Raw genomic sequence first — 25,557 nt, 5'->3', positions numbered from 1 at the left:
CTTCCTACGTTATGATACAACAATGTTTGGAAAACAAATGGATTTTTTTTTGAGATTTAAGGGGCTAAGAACTGACAACAGAGTGCATTAAACTGTGTTGAAATATTAAGAAAGAATTAGTGACAAAGAAGAACAAAAGTCTAGACCTGTTTATTCCTATTTCCCACAGAAAGAGATTGAGTAGCAAATAAATGGTGCTTAATATAAATTAATACATAAAAAGTCATTTCTTTTTAACCAAAGGGCTAGATGTCTACCTTTATTTGTTTTACAAAGTAGATGAGCTGTTTTGATTATTATTATTATTTTTTTGGTTCATGCCCCTAATTTCTCTATGTAATGGAAACTTCTAAACTCAACTAATCTAATATATACTTATAAATTAGTCAAAATTCACTTACCTTTCAGTAGTAAGAAATTCCTCCCAGACTCTAGACTCTCATTATAAGCCTACCCTATAATAAAGAATGTTAATCTACTACTATTAAAGTGTTACTCTGAGAAAAGAGATTATTTCTCACAAGATCAGTACTCATTTACTTGAAAATAAATGATTTCTTATTATAGGGACAAACAGTGAGTACTCTGGCAAGCGAACTGCCAAATCAACTAGTTTTCAATATCACAACCAACAGCATCATCATCGTCATCATTTTACCTTTTTTTAGCACCTGCTATGTGCCAGGCTCCACACAAAATTTTTGTTATCCACCAGTGAAGACATTATTTATACTTCAGTGTTATTTGGTTGAAATCCTGAGTCTTTAAGAAAGCCAGTTTTGCAATATTAATTGAGTTTTTCCAGCACCCAGCACATAGAAGTTGCTGGATTGATTCATAAGTGAATGACGAATATAATAACTGATAACAATAATAGTAACAAAAATAATGACCAACATTTTGGAGTACTATTGCTGAATGGATGGCATCTCATTTATCCTTCAGAACAACCTATTGCTTCAGTATTATTATCATTCCCATTTACATGTGCAGACAATGTGTCTCAGAGAGGTTAAGTGATTTTCCAAAATCACCCGCATTTGACAAATAAAGACCTGGGATTTGAACCCCAAATTTATCTGACTTCAAAATCTATATCATTGATAAAAATAGGGAAACCGTAAATTTGGGTGACAGCCATCCTTTACAAAGACATATCAAGCTGCTTCTTTGCTCAATATATTTAAAAATAGAACAGAATCTTTCCTTTCCTTTCAGTGTTGGTTGACATAGAGGCAGAGGTGGCTGTAGTTTCTGCCAACGGCTAAGATTTTGTAATACCTCTGGAGCATGAAGTGGGGCTTGGAAGAATGCTTAAGGTAGTGCAGTTAGGGCTGGGGAGATAGAACCAGGTGGAGGAAACACTGAAGGCTTGTGGTTAGTTATACTTTCCCAGGCTTCTCAGCCGGGTCTTAGAAAGTTCATGTGAGGACTTGGCTGGTTAGAACTGGTAAATTGAACATTCCTCATCAGTACACTTGTCAGGTTACAGGCCCATTCTAAGTCATGCTGCATTAAATAAATAGTACTTTAAAAAATGTCCATCTCCATAACCTCTTATCTAAAATCAGCTGTTCCGTATCAGGTGAATGGCATGCATTTTGTGGTGCTGCAGTCCCCACCCCTGGGGTGGGGGTGGACCAGTACAGGTCCACGGCGTGCTGGGAACCAGGCTGCACCGCCGCCTGAGCTCGGCACCCACTCCCACCCCCACCCTGCACCCTCCATCCTCCCCCATGAAAAGTTGTCTTCCATGAAACTTAGGAGCTGGGCTGCAAGGCAGGAGGTGAGCGAGGGAAAGCTTGGAAGCTTCATCTGTATTTACAGCTACTCCCCATCGCTCGCATCACTGCCTGCGTTCTGCTTCCCCTCCCACCCCCTCACCCTGGTCCGTGGAAAAATTGTCTTCCATGAAACCTGTCCCTGTTGCCAAAAAGGTTGGGGACTGCTGTTGTAGAGGATGATTAGAGAATAATTTACAGGTGGGGGGAGATGGCGTGGTAGTCAGTGCCTCCCTGGTGAACTTGTTTTGAAAAAGATAACTTTCTCCATGACCTTGATGTCCCCATATTTTGTGCTGTGGTACCTGGGTAAAGATTTCAGGAGACTTGGTTAAACAACTAGTTATCGCCATACAGATGCTTAATCTACGCAATGATACCCTTTTTATTTTCCTGTATAACATTCTACCACTGATAGAATTGTTTTCAACACTCTAAAACACAAGGCTCATTTAATTTCATATCTCATTAGGTCATTTTAAAGCAGTAATTCTTAACTGAAGGCAATTTTGCCTTCCTCTTTCCCAGGAGACATTTGACAATGTCTAGAGGTGTGTCTGATTGCTAGGACTGGTGGCAAGGTGATGCTGTGGGCATTTATTGGGTAGAGGCCAGGGATGCTGACAAAATCCTACAATGCAGAGGACAGCTCCTCACAACAAACAGTGATCTGGCCTCAAATGACAGTAGTTCTGAGGTTTAAAAACTCTGTTTATTTTTAAGTCACAAAACTCCCTTTTATGAAATGCTAGAGACGAATCAGTTGATTTCTCAGAGAAAACAGTACCATATGGGGTATAAAAAATGAGAAGCCACGTAAAATTATTGAGATGCCCGGGGTCGCAGGACTGATATGTCAGGTATTCTCTTAGTGACAGAGAGCAAAAGTGACTGTTTAGATAAGTCCCCACAACAGTTTTCCCTGATGTCACGAAACCCATTCTTCTTTGTCTAGGCAAAGGGTAAGGTCAGATGTGGCAATGCTGTTACAAACAGCAGCAGCTTCAAAAGCATTTGCATAGCGTGATGACGCCTCTGCTCTTTGCCCTCTAGTGTTAAACTCAGACATCTTTTCTATAATGGGAAATGAAAGCTGTTTTGAGCATAGTGAAATTCTAAAACTGGGTCTGCCCCTGTGAAGAAGCCGCGAAGTAACCCTTGCATGACCACGGCTTCGTATTGCTTCCACCAAAGCAGCATTTCACGGAAGTCCTTTCCCACAGCCAACCTCTCTCACGGTGGACTTTTCACCTGCGCTCACCTTCCAGTTTGCCAAGCCCTGCCTCATCACGTTGGAGAAGGCCTTGTGCTGGAGCCAGCCAAACAGTCAGGGCTCTGCCACCTCTGATCTGCTGGTAACAAGCATTATCTGCCTCAGACTCCCAGAATAAAATCAGGCACCGGGTAGTTAAACGCTTTTCCCTGACTCAAGTAACGTGTCGATGACACTGCTGGAAACTGGCCACGGGGTTTCTGAATTCTAATCACAGGAGAAAGTGGGATTTAAGGCTAGGTAATAGCATGGCAGAATGTTAAAAAATTGGAAGTAAATAGAAATCTCTTCCTTTTGTTTCTTCTGTACGTATGTTTGAATCTAAGTTTAATTTTTATTGAACTGCACAAACATGATAATAAAAAAGAGTGAAGTCGAATGTCACAACTTGGGAAAGAGGGGATTCTGAGTGGAGGCAAAGGTGTGCCAACATGCAGTTGTACACGTTGGCTGAGTAACTGGGCACACAAACAAGGATCTCTGCTCACACAACCTGTGTTTAGATGTGTAAATGCAGGTGACTGGGTATGATTTAGAAGCCGCTTTAAAAACCAGGGCACAAGGCCTATAGGTACAGCCTCCAGTGAATCCGATCCATGTGTAAGGAAAACAGGATACTGTCCCTGGATCGGCTGGTAGCAAGATTTATGTTTCAGAATATTGCAACATAACTTCCTTCCCTCTGTTGCCTTTGTGCATTGTTTGAAGGAGGAGAATAAAGGACTACTTTTACAGCACAGCAGTGTATAAAGATGGGTGACATGGGGTTAGTTGAAACAGCACATTGGCCTTTTTAGGTCACTGTGGGCCACCTTGTCCCTGATTTATTTTAACACCTGCTTTAATGCCTGTGTGGTACAACTGAATGGACATCTTTCATTCATTCGTCTGTTACTTCTGAATGCATCTACTTGGGGTTCTTTCGAATGGTGGCAAGTGAGAATGCAGTTGTCTCGGTCATTACTCATAATACATTCTGAGGCCTGCCTTTGCTAATGGGGAGAGACGGACTCACAGCTGTAGCCAGCATTCATGTTTGGTAATTACTGGAACTCTCAGGCAGGTCTGAGACTGTGAACTTTTGTAGGAGAAGAAGGGTGAGTGGTGGCTTTGTGTTATCTGTGTTTAAGATTATCTCGCTATATGGCACCAAGGAAATGAATGGTGGAAGCTTTCAAGACCGCTTGATCATTCTGGTAGGAATACAGAAGATTTCACATTTCTTTATTTGGTTTTCAGTTATATTCTGAATTTTTCAAAAATGGGCATATATTATGTACCTATCAAAAAGTTAAAATAACAAATCTTGGCAGTTCAACAGACCATGAGCATTTTGGGAGCAGGGAATCTGCCTGTCTTATTCACTGACATTTTTCTAGACATTTTCTTAGAAAACAGCAGAAAGTAAGAACTCAAATATCTGTAGCATAATGAATGAATTGAGCATCATGTGTTTATTAATGCTGTGAACTCTGTTAGGTAATGCAAAGATTATATACAAAGCACAAAAGAAGGTCTGTTTCCTAATGAACTTTAAATCTAGTTTGGGAGGCAAAATGAAGAAATGTGAAACAATTAGCCAATCATGCAAGACTGTATGTGTGTGTATACACACACACACAAATATATGCATTATGTTTTTATGTTTAGCAGTTGGAAAACAATATAAGACTGTATGTTCATATTTATGTATATGTGCTACATAAGATTATATGTATATTTGCAATTGGAAAACTTCATGAGACCATGTATGCATATATACATGTGTATAATACATATATGTGTGTATCTATGTATGTGTGTTTCTAGAGAAGGAGGTAAACCAGGAATAAATTCACCAAGGCTGGAAAGAGAATAAGAGCCAAGTGTTTCCATAGAGGAGGTACAGAGGTGAGGAGCTTGGTTTATTCAAAGTAAAATATATACTAATGAGAACACAGGGGTAGGGGTAGTAAGTTTGGCTATAGGGCAGGTACAAACTTATGGTGGGCCGTGTAGAACCCAGATGGAAGGATTTAGAATTTACATGGTAGAAAGTAGGATGTCACTGAAGATTTTTAGCAGGAAAGCAGCATAATGGAGGTGGTATTTAAGGGGGATAATGCTGACAGTGGTTAAGAGATCTAGGCAAGTGGGGGGGGGGACCAGACTGCAGGCAAAGCTGCATTCCAAGCCCAATGTGACACAGGTGCAGAGGGACAAGGTGATAGCAGCGGGGATGACATGAGGGAACAGACTCAAAGCACCTTGAAGGAAAATTCCATCAGTCCTGATAACTATGAGTTAAGTGGTAGAGGGGGATGGCAAGGAATGCCAACTCCAAAATATTCCAAGGAATCAGGACTTCAGGGATATCCTACCTGGTTAAGTTTCTGCTCACCTTTAGGAGCTGAAGTACATATTCAGACTTGTAAGTCATTTTACAAAGGGGCTCTGGATCTCCCCATTGCCTCAGGGGCAGAGCATATTTAAGCCAATCCACAAATTTACGTGATGTCTGCTTTTTTTCACTTGTCTCCTTGGAGGAAATTCTGCAGCCTTCCATGGTAACGAATTCCTGCTTCTGATTGTGCCTGTGGTCAGACAGACTTTTCTATGAATGGCAAACCTCTTGGAATTTTAACAAAACAAACAGACCAAGAGCAAAAAAAAAAAAAGAAGTGTGTCAAAACAGCCTCACCTTAATTTAGTCATCGGGAGAATAAATTCTCCTTTGTTATGTGGACAGATTGAGTTAATTTACAATAATCACTTTTTAAAGATTTCTGGAATTTCCAATTTGCAATCAATAAACGGTTGTCATTTAAATTAAATTTACGGCCCACAGCCAGACTTTTGCCACACTTGGTAATGACACTTACCGAGAACATAGACTTCAAGTAAGAAAATAATAGCCATTTAAGTGGGGAGATAATTGGTTGTAACATAAGAACATTGAAGAATGTTGAAACTCATGGAGACTTATGGAGTATTTTAAAAATTTATGTTGTACTTATCTTTGCATTTGTAGTCTACCACAAAATTCCAAATTCTGGGCATAAATCAGTTAGATGTTCGTCTTGCAGAGTCACAAATCAGGAAGCAACAATCTGACCCAGTCTGTGTGCTGCTTAATTTTCAGCTTCCACCGTCGGCTTTTCTTGCAGGGAGACTAAATAGTGCTGTTTGTGTGTATGTGTGTGTGTGTTCATCTACACACCTCAGTTAAACACTGTTTTGGACTTTTCGACTTGATAACATCTGGCTTATCTTGGGAACATCTGGTTTATCACCCTACTGCCTCCCTGCCATTATGCTGACCACTGGAAAAATATGGCTCAGGAGTTCTGCCCCACAGGGCTGTGTCTCCTGGCATCAACCCCTACCAATAAACAGCAAGTCACAGGATGCAGGTTACCTGACCGTCTTTCACCAGCACTAACTTTCCTGCTGGCAGCTTTTGTTAATGGAGGTTGTGGCTACAAGAGATGAGGTTGGCTGCTGTTGATCAAGGAAGTTGATCTAGTTCTTAGCCATTTGCAATTTGGAAAGTGAGAATCTATATGATTGATTAGGCATAATGATTTTAGAAAGTACTATTTTGTGTTTTTTTTTTTTTTAAGGGTAGAGACCAATGATTTCATGTCAGATAGTCTGGGCACTCCAAGAAGTAAGGTGAGCCATTTTATGGGCTTATCTTGGGCTTTCTCAACCTCCTGGAGTTGCAAGTGGTTCATATTAATAAAAAAAAGTACCCTACCTGGATATCTTTGGGGCCAAAAAAATAGAGACCCAATACACAAGGAGGAAATCTTGGGGCAGAATCAGGAAAAAGTGAATCATTGGTTTTTAGATTAACTTCAAAGATGTTAGTTTAGGTAAAAGTAGTTTCAGGATGCTGCATTGGACAAACTGTCTATTTGTATAGCAACTGCATGTGCCTGTGTCATAACCTTATCCATATGCTGTGTGTATTTGTCCACATACCCCCTATCTATATGACAATGTTGTGGAAGCACAGCCCAGCAGATGGCTCACCTCTGAATGAAATCAACACACAACGCAGATAAAAAGGTGAACATTAAAGACTGCGTTGTTAAACAGAGAGCCGAATTCATTCCTCCAGCATTCCCTATCCCAGACTTCACATTTTTAGCAAGGTTAATTTGTCCCTGTAATTATGTGCCTATTCTTTTAGCAGTGAAAAATTTTATTGTGTGTTTTATAAAATGAATTGCCTGTGATGTAAAACAATTTCGTAAGGGCTATTTTTTGCTTCTTCTTAACCTCTCAGGTTACTTTTAAGACTGTGTGCTCCGAGGTACAGTTTGAAAGCAAAGCAGGACACTGTGTTTTACTGTAGGCTGCGAAAGATGCTGACTTACAAGTAGCTAGGATGAGAGCAGAGGAGAGGGAGAGAGATCCACAATGAAATACACACTCTCATTCTTGGCAAGGGCAAAAGTTTTCAAAGATAAATGACTTCTTATCCATTAAGCCATTTGTCCCAAAATGATGATAAGAGACACTTTTGTGCCTTTTCCTCTCCAAAACGATAGAGTAATTTGCACAGTTTCAGATTCTAAACACTAATATTTTGTAGACCTGCCCATTTCCCTTACTACCGCAAGTTACTCATTCAAGGATTGTAGCCAGATGGATTAATGAATTACCAGATCTTGTGTAAAATGACTTGGCCTGCCTTTTAAACAACTGCTTTTTTTTTCTTTCTTTCTTATTTTGTTGGCCCATTTTATGATTGGTGTTAATGGGCTCTAGAGACTGAGCCTCCCTCTAAAATTGTTTTTGAAGTAGCTTCTTTAAGCATTCCCCGTACTTTTTCATTCTCTCCAGAACTTCTACCCAGAAACAGTCAGTTCCAGGAGATGCAATCAGGCCGGTAGGGCAAGCGAGGAGGGAGGAGACTCAGTAGCCAAATCCCTGGTGGCCGAAGCATTGCCCTTCCCGGTGCCAAATCAGCGTGATTTATCAGAGCCCTCTCTTCAGCACAGCCGAGTTTAGAGTGAGTTCCATGGTGTTCCTCACACAATATGCATAGCTGGAGCTCTGAACTTTGAAGGAAAGCCTCAGAGCTATTTGCAAAGTGCTGGTGCTTAGTGAATACTAAATTACATTTAGGAAATAGTCTACTGCTACCAGTTATACTTCATTTTTATTCTTGACACAGACACCTAAATCAGAGAACAGTAACATTTCAGAGATTATGGAAGCAGTTTGGGTATGTTCCAACACTATAATAGGATGAGAATTTTAAGGCCTTTTGTATTATTACCAATAGTCACTTAGTTTCTACTGCAGTGTACTTTGTAGGGAATTACAGCTTTTACTAAAAAGATTAAAATGCTATTATGCAAATGATTGCAGTATGTTATTATGTTTACAAATTAACATCCATGGCTCAACACACAAATTAACTAACTATTCTATCTGTGTTATTAAGGATTTAATAAAGTAACTGTTAATAAAAATGGGTAGCTTGGAACATTTAATAGGAAACAATTGTGATTTAGCACATGGAACTCGAGCATTGTGTTTAATGTTGTAGGTGATATAATGGTAAAATAAAGTTGAGCAAAGCACATAGGAGAACCAGAGCTGTGTGAATAGCAGAGCTGCTTCCCGGAGATGCTGATGAACATGAACTAAATAGCTTCAGGCTATAATGTACAGTGGGCAGCATATCAATAAATCTAAGCAAAGCACACAAAATACCTTCTATTAATAAATAGTTCATTGAAATGATAATTGCCCCATTACATGTTTGATATGTTCCATACACACAGATAATACTTACACTATTCTAAAATGGAGCTCAGAGCAAATTTTGCTGTGGCGAATGGGATTTAGCTGCAGAATATCAGTGTGTGATAAAGGAGGAGAAGGCTAGGTTCAGACTAAGATGGCTTTACAAACAGCCTGCAAATCGCTATTCCTGGCTGTTCATAAGAGATCATAAAAGCAAGGAGATAAGAGCTGCCAAGGTCCCTGAGAAATGAATGTATGTGATTATGTTATCTCATGGGTTGGATTTACCAGACAGACCAACACCACCTTCACGTTAGCCCAACGGGAAAAGTAGAAAGAGATGCAGACTTTGGATAGCAAACTTTGTTGGGATGAGGAAGCTCCAAAACACTAACTAATGAAAATGTTTCAAAAGAGATCCAGGATTCCAGCCGCTAGGTCTCAAAACAAGAGCTAGGGGCATTACTTAATATTAAACAAAGAAATAAAAGAGAAACAAAAATATTGCTAGAAAATCCTGGAGAAGACTAATTTCATATTTCAAATATTTTGCTTTCATGTTTCTTCATTGTCAAACAAAGATGTTGAAGACTTCTAAGTTTGCAAGCAATTACCTTTTTAGGTCTACCTGCTGAGGGCTACTAACTTGAGCTTCTGAGCAGGACTATCTGGTTGTACTTAAGAAATGTACAAGCTGGGAAGCAACCACAAATTTGGTCAAGGTTTGTGCCCTTGCATACAATACAAGCAATTTATTTTGTTCCAAATAGCACCTCTGTTGTTGGGAAACTACTTATGCAAATTTTTGATATCTAGCTTCAGCAAGGTGCCTGGCTCCTTCATTTCCTCCCACATTTGGATAAATTGTGTTGTTCTTCACTATTCCAAATTTGTCCTTGTGGAAGCGAACACTTGCAAATTGGTTTAAGCTTGCTAAGAGAGAGAAAGGGAAGGGAGGCTAGGAAATAGGAGGAAAAAACCTGACCAAAACCAGTTGCTGTGACAGCTTATGGTTCGATGGTTTGTGGCCTTGTCTTGTTCCCAGGCACCTGATCAAGAAAGTGGTACAATCCTGTTAGCAGGCATTCCAGAAATCTTGCCAGCATTCACCTGACATGACCAAGGTTTAAAGTCCTTGCTGTAACTTTATGAAGCACAGTGAGAATGTGCGCCTGTGTGTGTGAATATATACTCACATTTTTTTTTTAAGGGAAAAAAAAGTGATCTTTGCCATAGAAGAGTGGTAAAATAATTAGTCCAGTAGACAAATGTCTTGGCCCATGTTTAAACAGAGCTTTAAGGACACAATGTTCCCAACAGTCACATATCTAAATACAAACCAGTGTCAGCTGCCATGCAGACCAAAATGTAATAGCCTGCTTTCACATAGGTCATCGTCAATCCATTTTGGTCGCAGTCACACTGCACATCTGCTTCTGAGAGCTGCAGCTTCTTAAGGTGGCATTTGGACTTCATAAGAACACAAACAACCAAGCTATAAATTGCCACTGCTGGAGTTATTTTGAATAAGTGTATACTGTTTCATATTTATAATGGTGTGGCTTCATAATATTCACAGTGAATATATAACACCGATCAGTTCAACAAGCATGAAATTGTATGTTGTCAACTTGTCACATAAATAGAGTCATATTCTGGCTTGTGATAATGTTGAACTGACATTTTTTTCCCCCAGAATTGTCGAGAGGGTCACAAAAAAGTGGGGAGGTAACACTTCCTTTGGGTAGATAAACCATCAGGGCTATTGTAAAGTTGATATTACTGTTGATGAGTTCCTTTTCTTCCCTCCCTCTGAAGCATCAGCTTTTCTTGGTGAATGCTAATTGTGTTTCTTCTGCCATCCAATGGTATCATTTTCAGCCAGTATTTGGAGGCTTTTTTTGGGTTGTGTATGTGTGAGTAGCTTTTTTTTTATTTCTCTTTGAAAACTATTTTTTTTGGGGGGGTGTAGAGTTTTTTTTTGTTTTTTTTTTTCCTGTCTCTGTTCTTGTAGCACAAACCAGTGCTAATTGTCATGAAATTCTCTAACTATACACTGGCAAGCTTTCTCATTGCCTTTGCACTCCAGTTAACTCTTAATTCATTAGCAGAGCATTAGGAAATAGTGAGAGCTGGACATTTTGTTCAAACTTTCCTGAGATGAAAAACTTAGACAGATGCAGGAAAAAAATTATTGAACTGAGTTTGCGACTTTTGAAAGGAGAAAGGATGAATGAAATGTACTTGCCAGTGGCTAGGCAGCAACTCAGAGACCAGTTTCCACAGTGGCTGATAGTTCTGCACCGGAGGCGTGGGTAGAAACCAGTGCAAGTCTTTTTGCACTTTTGAGGAATTCTTAGATGTGTTCAACCCTCCCCATCTTTCTTGAAATGGCCTGAAGACAAGAAGGCATTGCAGTCTGTATCTGCAATCGTTTTGACTTACCCAGTAAAAGTTGCTAACTCCAACACCTCAGGACAGCGCTGTGGATATTCTAAAGCCCAATGCAGATGTTCTTAAGAATTACTACTAACACTGTTCTTTTCATCCCATATCACTTGGGGTACGGATGGTCACATTGTCTCATACAAGAAACAATTCACTGGCCAAAGCTCTCGGTTTCCAACTTTTGCACATTTTCACATTTCTTCATGCTTGTGAATTTTAAAAGTTTATCTATTCTCTAGCTGAGTTATTTACCCATTCATCAAAAAAAATAATTGTCAACCATTAGCATGTTTAGCTTCTTGCCAATTTGGGGGGTGCAGTGGTCATGGGTAGACATAATGCCTGGCTCTGTGAAGCTCATGGTTAGTGATGAAGACAAACCTTTAAAATCAAGTGAGATAAGATCTCTGGTAGAGGAAGCAAAGCAGGGACTTTCTCCACCTGTCTGTTATCCTGGTCATCAGGATAACAGATAAATGCTGCCCTTCTGGCACTTCTTATCTTCAGAAATGCCTTCACCTTGAAGTAGAATTCTTCTGGAGAAGGTTCCTCCTGGCTAGGGGAAACTTCTATTCCAACCCAAGAGCATAAGCATGAAGTCCAACAAATGCAGGGCAGTGGGACAGAATATTTGTAATTGGGAGACCTGGGATCTCTGATGTCCTGCACATAGTATATTAGAACAACAGTTTGCTCATTGGGGGGTGGGGGGATGGGAAATAACAGTTTGCTCCAGGGTGGGGGGATGGGAAACTAGGAAGCCAACATAAGGGAAGAGAGTGAGACTGTCAGCAGAAAGTTCTTTAACCAGTGTGCAAGTCTGATGTGACCAGAGTGCTGTTCCCCTGGCAACGTGTGTGGGGCTCCTATGGATGAGAACCATTTTGTACCATTTTAGGTTTGTTGACCTTTTTCTTTGAGAATGATATTTCAGTCTAGCTGGAAGGGCTGACATGCTTTTTGCCCATTGGAGACACGCTGTGTATGTGACTTTTCTCTGTCTTGGACGCTTCATCTTTACGTGATAGGTCCCTTCTTCACGGGGTAGTGTTGTCCAGGGGCTGTCCTGCCCCCTTGGGAGAGACATGCACAGGAAGACTGCTACCTGCTCTTTTCCCCCTTTCTCGGGAGGTACCAAGCATTACACTTCTGCTAAGTCTTACTCAACTAGATCTCTTTCAGATTCCCCGTAATACTCTGGCTTCATTCCTCTTCTCCCCAGTCCTTTCTGAGAAGTTTATTTCTGCTTTTGAACGGCTCTTGCATAGGGGAAAAAGTGCCTCTATTATAGGAATGCCCTTGGCTTTTCCATGGACTCTTGGCCTGAGGGCATTAGCTTCCCTGAGTGCCATCTCATTTGCTCAGATGTGAAGTTGGATCTTCTATATTCCAGACATAGTTCTCCTGTGCGTCCAGGGATCCTCGCCAACTCAGATTCTGTCCAGATATATTCTCATGTCAGAATCCTCTTGTGTCTTGCCAGCCCATGCTTAGCAGGGACACCCTGCTCTCTCCTCTGAGCTGCCTATTTCAGCCTGTTTTTTTTTCCCCCACTTAGGCAGTGCCTGTCTGGTGGACAGGCTCACCTCCTATTCCCACTGGAGAAGATCTGGGAAAATGCCTAGAAATTTGAACACAGCTATGCTGTACAGGATAAGTAACTTCTTTCCCCTGCTGCTCCCCAATTCCAGGGCTCTGCGTGCAGCAGATTTGAGAGTTACATTAGGTCACAGTGCCACTGTCTAGCTCCTTTAATCCTATCACCCGGCAGTCCCAGCAATGTGGCTGAGATGGCTGCCCCTATCCTAAAGGAATTTGTGTCAGTTTCTCCTGGGACAAATCTAGTACGGACCACTTTGCAATATTTGTTCAAACTGAAAATTTTGACAAAGACATTCTGTCCACACAGAGCCAACGGATGTTCTTTGTTTAGATGTATCTGGAGGTAACTAAATGTTGCCTGGTCTTGGCAGATAACTAAGTCTGGGAATCCATAGAGTGCAAGCCATGCCCTGTTTAATTTGTCTTTCAATGGCAAATGTGTTTCTTTTCTGAGTCAGCAAAAGGGATGATACCCTCCAGCAGGACCGTGTGACCTCCCTGCTGCTTTTATGGTGTAGGAAAAACAAAAAAACATGGATCTTACTTTTTCCCATTAGTTTCTGGTTTATTTTTACTTTCAGCTACACATTTTACAGCTGAAAGAGAAGAAGATGTCTTTCGTAGATAGGATGCATTTTTTACTTAACCATGGTGTTTATTTTTATAATTCATGCTTGAAGACTTCATTTTTCTGGCCATTATTAACTTAGTATTATTAATTGTCTGAAACAAAGCTGTGAAATACACTGTTTGTAAAAATGTCTCTGACAAGCCAAACTGGATTCAGAAAAATTCCTTTAAACTTAATGCATTTATTCCCAGATAAAGCTTCTTCAGCCTTCACTTAACAGTTGCTACCTTTTGTTTTCTTTACAAGTTTAAAATGAATCTCGTTATCTGTTCTCTGGGCACACAGGACATTAGAAGAAATGATTTAGAAAGTTAACGAGATAGTAGAGGCAAGGAAATCCTGGCGAGAAGTGAAACCTGACCAAAAGAGACCAGACTGAAAACTACAAAAAGTAGACAAACATTCAGAATAGAACTGTCTGGGGCCATTTAGTTTGAGAGCAAATAATCCTGTATTTCTCCGTAGCTTTTTACAGTCGTTTTGCAATATCATACAATGCTACAGAAATCATCCTCATGATTTTTAAGACAGGGAAAATATGTAAATGAGTTTGAGATCTTCCCATTAAAATGCTTTAATAAAAAGTTTGGTACTTAGGCAAGTCAATTTCTTTGATTTATCTGCACAAGTGCCTATGTGAATTAAGGCTGATGAAGTGAGAGATAAATGAGGCCTGTACACACACGCTTGCACACACTCACACACACACACACACACACACACACAGTTTTAGGTCTAAAAGATTCACGGAGGCTTGATATTCCCCTGTAAGTCTCCCCCATGGAGCAGTACTAAAGAAGAAAATGCTCCATGAGATGTTGAACTTCATTATATCATGTTAGATTACTTTCTCCCTTAAAAAAGAAAAAGTTAAAACTTCTATGAATCAAGAGACCACTGATTTTTTTTTTCTTGTCAGTAGTAAAGCTCTTTTGCTACAGGGACATCAGTTAAGGCAAATACAGCTTAGCAGAGTTATCATTAAGTAAGCAATTCCCCGCATTACATTAGAATGAAATTGCCTATCCTTCTCCCCTTCATTGCTTTCCACCTTTATCCTACCCAGCCCCCAAATAAGTACCCCCATCAGTGAACAGTTCACTTGTAAATATTCATTTGGAGTACACTAAATTGTAATGATGGTACTGAGAGTAATCCCTCCTTTCCCCCCATTTTATTTGGAGACCCTTATAAATAAATCACCAACCCCAGGGCTTACAAAACAATCATTAAACTGTGCTACTTGGCTTTGGATAAAGAATTTCAGATAATATACAGTACTATTAGATTTTGGGTTCTCTAAATCTAATTTTTGTCTAAAAACCCAGGGAATGCTCTAGCTGTGTTTTCTTTATCCAAATTCTCTTGACTGGCTCCAGCACCTTTCACGTGAGAATGGACAGCTCGGGTTTCTCTATGTGGACTCAGAGCCCTGGTTAGGCCATGACCCTTCATTAATATTCAAACTTTGGCCATTTCAAAGAATGCAGTCCTCCTCGACCACTGTAAGCATCCCAGCTCTTCTGGTACTTTCTGACGCTTATCCTTTGTATGAAGACATTTGTGTCTCTCTTCGTGTCTCTTTCAGGAATAATTCTTCCCCTTGTCCAATTTTTTTCCCCTTTCTCTTTATGGCTGTCATAATAGCCCCTGATACAGCCAGACAGGCTTGACCCTGCCCATCACTCACCTGCAAGCTATTCTGGAACCAGTGGATGGTCCCTGAGTGACCAGGTTAATTGTGCCAGTGGCGAGCCCTTCCACCCGACCTTCCATCCAGTGGCACAAAAGCTGATTCCAGGCTGTGCAAGGCTGGCTGCTTTGCCATCTCTGTGCCCCCCATAAAGCCACTCAGTGGAGAGGAGAGTATCAATGCAAATTAAGTGCAGAGGCAGAGACAGAGTAAGGTGTGCAGTCGGGGTCATCAGAAATTAAATTTGCCCTCCTTTGAGTGCCATAGGAAATAAGGCTTAAGGAATGCGAATCTAAAGGAGATTTTCCATAGACACCATTTCCATAAATGGCATTGTAACAATGTGCTATTTTAAAGTCCAGTTGTTTTAGGCTGTGTTTAGATGGAGCCTTTACCAGGCACAGGATAAACTATTAAGTCCCTAAATTTAGGAAGGCATGTGTGGCCCTCTTTGGCACAAAGTGAGTTTTTGTTGTCACGTGTGCAAAAGGGCATCTTTTCCTTTTGTTAAGGCCTCTGAATTATGGCATAGCTGCCTAGGTGATAGTTTTTGACTGTGTCCCTCAAGCTATATTATAACCTATATGAGGGGAAGCTGGTACCTTCTCACCTCCTCATGATGAGCACAAAGCTATGCACATTAAAACTCTCTCTCTACTGCCTGTTGACGGATGGATTTACAGTGGTTCTACCAAAATCACAGGGAGAGAGAGGGAATAAAATGACCTTCCCCACCATTCAGACCAATCATTCTAAAAATAAGACATATCAAAGATCTGAGCGCATGTTCTCCAAGAGATGGTTTGTAAACAGAGCCAACAGTGACAGCAGTATTTTGTGTGCCTGCCAGGGTGTCTGTGAACCTACTTCCTTACTTACTGAGAAGACTTGCTGCTCATATTAAGATATATGTGTGGTTTCAATGGCAGTTAAGAGACACGTAGCTATGTTAAGCCAACATGCATAGGCACAAAAAGGCCCTGTAGCTCTACGTCTACTGAGGATGTAGAGCATTCACTTCTCTCCCCCACAAAAGAGGGAAAGTTTCTCATATTCAAGGAAAAGCTAAGAAGTTGGTACTTTTCTAGGGTTCCAGAGCATCAGAGTAAAACTCTGCCTGTGTATGAGGCACCAGTTGTTACCTGGGAGCTCATGAAAATGCATGGCCACAGATTCCCAACACACTTATATGTCCTGGACTGTTTTGACACTCTCGATGGATTCAGACTTCAAAATTTTGCAGATATTTTGTTGTTGTTGTTGTTTTTGTTGTTTTGTTGTTAACAATTGCAATGGAAAGAATTTACCTCTTGTGGAAAAGTGATGCATGATTGCACAGGTTTACTATGCCATAGTTGTATGGCTGTTGCCTTATTTCTTGGAAGAATCAAGTGCAGATTCTAGAAAGAAATCCTAGGCAAGGATGGCTAATTTCTCAAGGCATTTGTCCTTTCAGAAGTTGTGAATGATTTGGGCCCTACTTTCATTTACAGTCTGTGATTATAGGAACCAGTGTGCAAAAATAGCAAAGAGAGGATCCTCTTCACCTTAATTTCCCTTTTTCCTCCTGGTTTCTGTAGTGCAGTTGAGTTCATGGTTATCTTTGCTATTTTAGCAAGGGCCTTGGTGAGCTGTCTTTGTTAGAAGGGAACAGCTTACCAAATCCACGACTTCAGTTTGACTTGTATGTTACAATTCAGTATGTTCTTATGCAGGATGCTGTAAGACAGACACCGATTCCATTCATTCTTAAATTGACTCATTTGTCAACTATTTAAATAGAAACAACTACATGCCAGGCACTAATATAGATCTCTTAATACAAAAATGTATTATATATATAGTATGTATGACACAGGATTTTTCCTTCAGGAGTCGATTTTCTAGTGAAAAAGACAGACTTAACTCATTATAAGATAGGGGAATGAACTCTCTAGTAAAGTTAGAAATGAAGTACCACGAAGACACAGAGGAGTAAAAAAGCCTGTTAAAAGAGTGGGAAGAGAGGACCATTGATAATTGTTGGTAGGTTATTTACTCCTGAGTCTTCAACAAATGAGAAGTTAAACACCCTCTTATTTATTTATAAAATGTAGTAAACTGCACTTCCCACCTCTTAGGAGGGAAACAAAAAACAAACTACACATAGTAGGTTTTTAATAGCATTTTTCAGTGAATTTGCCTTCTAACAAGCCCTGTCTACATTGTGCTTGACGGCCAACAGCTCATTAGATTTTAACAAAAGCAGCAGCACAGTTAAATATGAAGGATTCCTCCGTCAAACACCCGTGGGCGGTATCTCTGAGAGCAAATGTGACAAATAGAGTCAGAAATGAATTAAATAGTCAGCTACAGCAAGTCAAAGTCAAACTAAAAAAAAAAAAAAAAGCTCTGAAATGACCCAAAATGGAAACATATTACAGTTATCTGCATTCACAGTACAGAACAAGTTTGGTCATATTTAAGATAATTCTCTAGTGCCTGCTATTTTTAGCCCAAGGGTAAGCTCCGCTAAGAGCCTTTCGGCATTGCATCCCTTTAACCTGGCCTAACAAACTAAGCCAATAAGCTGTCTGATTTTCCTCGTCCATCAGGGAGGAAGAGAGATAGCTAAAACAAACCATTTGCGGGGAAAATGTTCGGCCTGTCTTGTATTAAGAGCTTTTTTCATATAGATTTTTAAAACATCCCAATATTAAGTGTTGCCTGTCCGAGAGCAAAATGTCAAGCTTTGCTGTTTTGAAATTGTAGGCTCATGGTTATAAAAAGAGGATTTTATAGGCCCAGTCTAATGGAAATAAACATTACTCTATTACCTTCAGTAAAACCGAATCTTTACAGTTCAAGCTATCATTATTAATGTCTATGAGAAGAAAGAAACGTTTCCAGGGGTTTATTTATTTATTTTTTTAGGCAAAGGAAGCCTGGCGAGCTGTACCAGAGCAAATGAAAGTTTTCTTAAAGCTTTCTCCTCCGTGACTTTGCAGTGTGTAATTTAAAAGCAGAAAGCAAAGAAAATGCGGTTTTAAAAACACTAGGCTGGCTATTCCTGGTATCTTTCTGTCTTACATATTAACAGCTCTGTGTGAGACTATTGCTATGTCAATTCTTGTCTGTCTGTCTCTATATAGTGTATACAAACAACTTTATCAGCTCTTTACTGTTCACTACCTTCTTCTTGCTGCATGTGCACGCGTGTGTGTATGTGTGTGTGTGTGTGTGTGTAGGTAGGTAGGTACGGGTGTGGGCTGTCTCAGTCTAAACTGTACAACCACATGTGTGGATTACAACACTTAACAATATATTACCTTCTATTTAGTTCATCAGAAACGATGCTGTTGATCAAAGTTGAAGATTGTTCCGAGGCTGGCCAGTTTACCTAAATTCACAAGACTGCATTTGCCAATTTAGTATGGGATGGATTTCAGCCACAGATGCTCCCTGTGGGGGAATTAATCGCCAGATATTTAATGAGCTCCTATTATGTGCAAGGTGCTGTGCCAGAAAAGTAGATGGTAAAAAGTTGTCTCACTCAGGGCTTCTGTCCTCAAGCAGACTTGTCACTGAACTGCAGAAATGAGCTGTCCACGCCCATAGAATGGTAGTCAAGGAAGTGTAAGACATTTATAAAGACCCTACTATGTGCCAGACACTATGTCTAAGTCTTCTTTCTTACAGAGTCTGATTCTACTTGAATTACCAGCCTTCTCACAAACATTTAACCGGGGCCCTGCTAAGTGCCAGGTGCTACCCTTGCTTATGCAGGGTTTCTGTCTTCCCACAGATTAGGAATTTAGGAGTTAGCCTTTAACCAAAACTTAAATTTCCTGCTTCTCACTGCTTCTCCTCAGTGTCAGTAAGATGATGCTGGTATTTTCTATCAGAAAGCCCCAGAAACACTGGCTAATCACAGAGCCATCTCCAGGGATGTACTTGCTTTGCTGAGATGATCTACTGACTGTTAAGTGATCAAATGGTGGCCGTTTCTGCCGAGAACTGGTGGCGTACGAGCAGTCATCGCCCTGCAATTGCAGCCTGCCGCCAAGGAGGAGCCTGGTGCTTTGCAAGCTTGCCGCTGATCTTTAGTCCCTTTAAGACGACTGTTAATCTTTAGCACAAGGCTGACTCTGCAATACAGTGCACACCAGGTTGCCTAACTTCTTGTTTGTGTGCTCCCAGGGATCAGAAACCAGTTTGCTGTTTTTTCCCCAAACCACAAGCTTTGGCGTCACTGTCTCTGTTTCTCTGTCCTTTGTTCTCCATGTATAGTCTGTTGCTAAAGATTTTCTCCTTGTTCTTCGGTGAATGTTTGTCTTCCTCTACCATTGCTTTTGAACCCTCACTAACTTGTGCATCAGTGATCCAGCTTCCCTCTCCTCTCTGTCAGTGTTTGTTGTTCCCTGCTACTCCTGACGGAATCACAGCCCACGTATACCATACTAGATTATGAAACCAAACATTATTTTTTCAGCTTCTGCTCTGTGTGCCTAGAAGTTTGGCAGAAACTGTGGTACATACAGAAAAGTATATGAACTTTAGAGATCATCTTTCTTTGGGGATGCACAGCTTTATGAGGAGACAGGACTTACTCAGATGATGCAATCAGACAATGGATGAAACGTAATCACTGGACAAAGCCCCGTTCTAGACCTTACCTAACAGTCAATGAAGTAGCCCCTGTCTTCAGTGTACTTAAAAACTAATTGTTGCATAAGGGAATATAATCATTGATAGGATATTAGCAAACTACTTTAAGAGTTTTAGAGGTGGGAGGAGATCCATAAAACCCCCAGGTGAAGAGGGGAGGTAGCCTAATGGACCTTGCCCCTGAACTAGATCTTGAAGATAGAGTGGAATTTCCATAGGTGGAGAAATAGGTATTTCAGACATCAGCTTTCATCCAATTGATTATTTCATCACATACCTATCACCTACTATGTGCAAGGATTTATGTCAGGTGTTGGAATAAAAAGCTGAATAGGATAGAGACAATGGTATGAGCAACGCTACAATGGTGAGGAAAGCCCAAGAGATGATTGGGGAATAGGACTAATCTCAATGGGCAGAAGAGAAAGTAGATACAGGTGAGTAGAATCTTTGAATTATACAAATTTAATATGAGGAGAGATTTAGTCTAGCATGCTCATTTCATAACAGGTAAACTGTGGACCAGGCTTGTTAAGTGACTTGCATAAGGAACAGCAATGTTAAGTCAGGACAAGCAGAAAGAAGATGTTCTATGGTTTGTTAGAGACCAGGGACTCTTAAAGGTTATCAGGAGGCATCTTGCAAGAAGAGTTATCTTGGACAGAGCTTGCAGGCAGGGACCCAGTGAGGAAGCTGTTGTGGTTTTTGAGCTAGAGTTAATGGGGCTTGAATTAGGGGGTGATGGTGACAGTTAAAGGAAGGGATAGATGTGGGAGACTTTGCAAAGAAAGAATCGATAATACCTTCATCATATTAAGGGATTGGTTCAATGCTGTGGTGAGAGAAAAGGGAGGAAAAATGGCTGTGGTTTCAAGCTTGGGTGATTTGGAGAACTGCGAATCAGTTCTTAAAAAGAAGGGACTCAGGGAGAATGTGGTTCAAAAGAGGAAGGATCCAGAATGAAACATATGTAGATTATAAAGCATGTGGGGTGGCTGCTATTGGAAGGAAGCCTGTGAACAAAATATCATGACAATGGAGCTCTGGAGAAGGCATGGAAGGCTTGATGAAGAGAGGTGCCCTAAAGGACGTATTTACTTGGCAGATCCACTGGAGGAGATGTTCCAGGGCTTCCCTTTGCCCCACATATTAAATATTTTTCATTTTTTGCTTTGAGGTTGATAATTTGCTTGGCTGCTTCTTTGCCTATAATAATATTGTAGTAGCTTTGGGTATTTTCTATGTGCCAGGCACTAGCTCTAAACATTTAAAGATGATATTTTACTGTAAAAAACACAGTTTTATAAACTTCAATTTAAAAAATTTAAAAAAATACTAATCTCACTTAATTTGCATAATCACTATGTTGGATTGAAAGTGTTAACTCATTTTTACAGTTCAGAAAGGGAGGCTTAGATAAGTAACTTGCCCAGGGCCAAGGTACAGAAAGTAACCAGAAGAGCTAAGATTGCCTAGCCCAAAAGTTAAGTTCATAACCACTCCCTTATACTGCCTCTTAATTAATACCTCTATTGCCAGGCGCTAAGCTGCTCATGCCCTCCTACTCCCAGCCTCTTTCAAATTTTCCAAATGCCTGGAATTATTTCTGTCTTCTTGTTTTCAATCCTCCTGAATTTTAAAAATCACAGGAACCTCTCAAATTCAGGAAGTGTTCCCTGATTAATTCCACCTCTATCTAAACAGCTAGCAGAGGCTCGACCTGATTTAATCCGAGTAGATTTTGTGTTATTTAGTGGAGAGAGCAGCAGGAACCCCTCCTGCCACAGATCGGTCAACAGGTCAGCTCATGCCCTACTGACCTTGGAGCTGGCAGGCAATTTCGTTTGCAGAGGATTGTACCTGAAAGCATATGTTAGAATTGTGAAGCAAGGAATTGTTAGTGATATTCTTTATCCTCAGTGTGTATGCTGTTGATACTTGTTGACTGATTGACTAAGATTTTTGTTGGCATTTGATTGAGAAGGAAGGTAATTACAAAGTATTTATAATGCATCCTAAACTTAGCTTTAAAGTCCTGTATTTAACTCTTTGGCATGTCTTCCTAAACTAGATTCAGTAGAATATGCCTGTTGGATAAGTCTCCTGAGAGACAAGTTTAGTGGGGAATATGACACTTTTAAAATGCAATGGAAAATATGCATATTTTCCCAAATAAACCATTTCTTATAAATTGTACTTGCTCTGATCATTCCCCTTCCCTTATTGGGCACCAAATCATTTTGCATTTGTGGCTAAGCATTTTTTTCTTAATATTTTGGTTTTCTTTGCTACTGGATTAAGGAGTAAAACCATGCCTTATTCATCGTTTTCTTGTATATAATTCCTTGCACAAAATAGGAACCCAATAAATACGTGTCATAAGACTACATGTAATTTTCTCAACTAAATTATGAACAGGGATCATGATTTTTATTTCTTTGGATTTCTGCTTTCTCCTAGCAACTCCTCAGTTTCTAGTTCAAAATTATGTACACAAACAGCACTCAGGAGCTGATGGATGAATGAATGAATGAATGACATATAACTTGTGATTTTGTAAAGCATCCTAGAAATATTTTCAGGAGACTGGGAAAATTACCTGGGTAACAAGATCTGTTGAGTAGCTGCCGGGCTGAGTCTGGTGACTGTATCAAAATCTTCAGATACGTCAGTAATTTCATTTCAGCTTGTTCATTCTTTGTTTCAAATAATACAGGTTTTTGTGCATTGATGTTGAAGATAAAGTGGTGCCTATTTTACATTTCTGGTTACGTTTACAAAACAGTGTTTTATTGCTGCCTAAACACGAGAGTGCTCACAGCCACTCCCACTGCAGCGCACTGAGAAAGGGCTGTTATGTGGCTTTGCCCTTAGTTTGAAATATGTTGTACTTGGAGGTCATAGTGTTCTGGTTTGGGTGGCAAATTATTGATCAGGGTATTATGGTAACAGCTGTAGTGCTGATTGGATGAAGATAAATATCCAAGAATACAACTGGTATTACCTGGCCTTATTGTTTTTCCTGGGAGCCTGGTCATCCCATGGGGACTTTAGAACAATGGTCAGTAGGTGAATATTACCGAGTGTTATTAGGCAGAGTGCAAGCCGGTGGTACCCAGTTCTCTCCACTCAACATCATTTGGATTCTGGCCCTTTTCCTGCATCCATCCTTTATGCTCTTTATTTAGAATTCCTTGACTTTTTAGAATTTTTCTGTTGCTACCCACTCCTTTTTCTGCTTTCTGAAATTCTCATATTTTCATCCATTTTTTTGAGGCATTATGAGGAAACAGGATCACTGCTTATTATCCTGCTGCTGTTGAGTTTAGTGGAGCTTCCTCTGCTGTTATCAGAGACTTCTTTTTTTAATTTATTTTTTATTGTATTTATTTACGGTGTAGAACATGATGTTTTGATGTACATGTACATAGTGAAATGATTACTCCAGTCAAGCAAATTATCCATCACCTCACACGGTTACTTTTTTTTTGTGGTAAGAGCACCTAAAATCTACTCTACTAGCAAATTTCAGAATATGAGACAATATTATTTACAGTCTTCATATGTGGCACCTTGGATACTCTACACAACTGCAACTCTGTACCCTCTGACCTTTAGCCCCCCGCTTATTTCTCCTGCCCCCTGCCCCTGGTAACCGTCATTCTACTCAAAGCCTTCTTAATTGTCTAATTCAAAGGCCTTTTTGGGGTCCCCATTCTTCTTGAATGTTCTGTGCTATCTGAATATTCCTCACTGACCAGGTTCCAGTGAAACTCTTTCTGCCTTGGGGTTTTATTTTAAATATTTTAAGTTTTTGTTAATGTTCCTCCATGCAGTCTCCCAGTTTTCTTCCTTCTTCTTTGAAGACATCTTTTTCTCCTTCCTTTGCTAGAAGATCCTGAAGAATCCTATCTCCCTTACAGTTTCAGCATTCAAGCAGACTCGAGCTGATTGGACAAGCCAAAGATTATGTCTGAAATGGCTCACCGGTGGCTCTGTGTCTGACCGTGTTGGCATCGTCTTAGTTAAGAACCGGGTCTTGACCTAACTTTGGGACTGGCATTTGAAGCGATACCACTCTTCCCTAATTAACAGAAGCAACCCAAGGAAGGACAGTTTTTGAAATGATGCCTGAGTAGTCTCCCGCTGTATTCCCTGGGAATATTCCCTGGGAAATCCATGGAGTTGATAATTCATTTGAATCATGTAGAGGAGTGAGCTAGTAGTAAAAATTATTATAATGAGACCTTAATTTATATTTATAAATATATTCATTTATATTATATACATTTATAGTTATATTATATAAATTTATATCATATAAATTTATATTTATTTACATTATATATATTTTTATATTGCCTGACTTTATATTTGTATTTAATTTATTTTATGAAATATACTTACAAATTTACACTTTTAATTTATATAAGTATATATTTAAATACCTTAATTTATATTTATATTTCAACTCATGGAGCTAGTCCATACAGCTGTCACTTTTTTTTTCCTGTCATTCTAAAAGGCAAATGTTTTGCAGTGTGGAACTGAGTCTCAGAGCTAAGAGGCTTGCTGGTACACAGCTAGCAATGACAAAGGTGAGAATTGACTCTCAGTCTCCTCCTTTCCCAAACATTAAACAGATTCCCTATTTTAACATATTATCTTTACACGGATTTCTCATATGTGCAACGAGACTACCTTAAGCTTCAAAAACCAAATGAAAGCCATATTTCTGCTTAATAAAGAGGGAACCAGGACTCACAGGGACTTTTCCCGGCTGCCTGAGGTTAGCATCCTTCCTTTTGTATCCCAAGAACCCAAAGAAGTGTTACAATATGGTTAGAGCACTGGGCCCTGGAATTAGGCCTGCCTGTCAAATTCTAGCTTCACCACTTATTTGCTGTGGGAGCATGAATGCATTTCTTCTTTTGTAAAATAGTGTCTTCCTAAATAATAATAGCGTTACATAGTGTGTGTGTTTGTGTGTGTGTGTGTGTGTGTGTGTGTGTAATAGTAAATAGGGTTATTTATTCATTCAGCAAAGATGTACCGATCACCTATCACAGGGGAAAATCTTCTAGGCATACAGTAGTGAATAAAGGAGTAAAAAATCCTGCCTTCACGGAGCTTACATTTTGGTGGGTCATTGTTAAGATTAAATGAGATAGTGCTTTCCACGGTGCCTGGAACAGAGTGGGTTTGCAATAAGTGTTTCTTGACAAAATTAGTACGATATTTATAAATGCCTGGAAGTGATGGCACTTGCTTTTATCCATAAATACATCTATAGAGATAGTAAATGTAATCTTTTTTTTTTTTTGAAACAGAGTCTCACTCTGTTGCCCGGGCTAGAGTGAGTGCTGTGGCGTCAGCCTAGCTCACAGCAACCTCAAATTCCTGGGCTCAAGTGATCCTACTGCCTCAGCCTCCCGAGCTGCGACTACAGGCATGCGCCACCATGCCTGGCTAAATTTTTTTTTTTATATATATATTTTTAGTTGGGCAGATAATTTCTTTCTATTTTTTTTTAGTAGAGACGGGGTCTTGCTCTTGGTCAGGCTGGTCTCGAACTCCTGACCTCGAGGGATCCGCCCCCCTCGGCCTCCCAGAGTGCTAGGATTACAGGCGTGAGCCACCGTGCCCAGCTGATGCAATCTTAATAAACCCTTTACTTTTCCAAGAACCATTTCATTCCATAGAATGCACTCAGGATTTAGCCACAGTACTTGGGTTT

The 25,557-nt window shown here is 40.0% G+C and overlaps 1 protein-coding gene across 2 annotated transcripts in view; it reads left to right on the top strand.

Annotated features, from left to right (window-relative positions):
- The window catches only part of PPARGC1A (PPARG coactivator 1 alpha), a 108,227-nt gene that overhangs the window by 18,061 nt on the left and 64,609 nt on the right, over positions 1-25,557 (top strand). The window lies entirely within an intron of this gene.

Source organism: Lemur catta, chromosome 4, assembly GCF_020740605.2.
Source record: "Lemur catta isolate mLemCat1 chromosome 4, mLemCat1.pri, whole genome shotgun sequence".
Taxonomy (NCBI): Eukaryota; Metazoa; Chordata; class Mammalia; order Primates; family Lemuridae; genus Lemur; species Lemur catta.
Note: the sequence above shows the minus strand (reverse complement) of the source record. Positions and strands in the feature narration are given on the sequence as shown.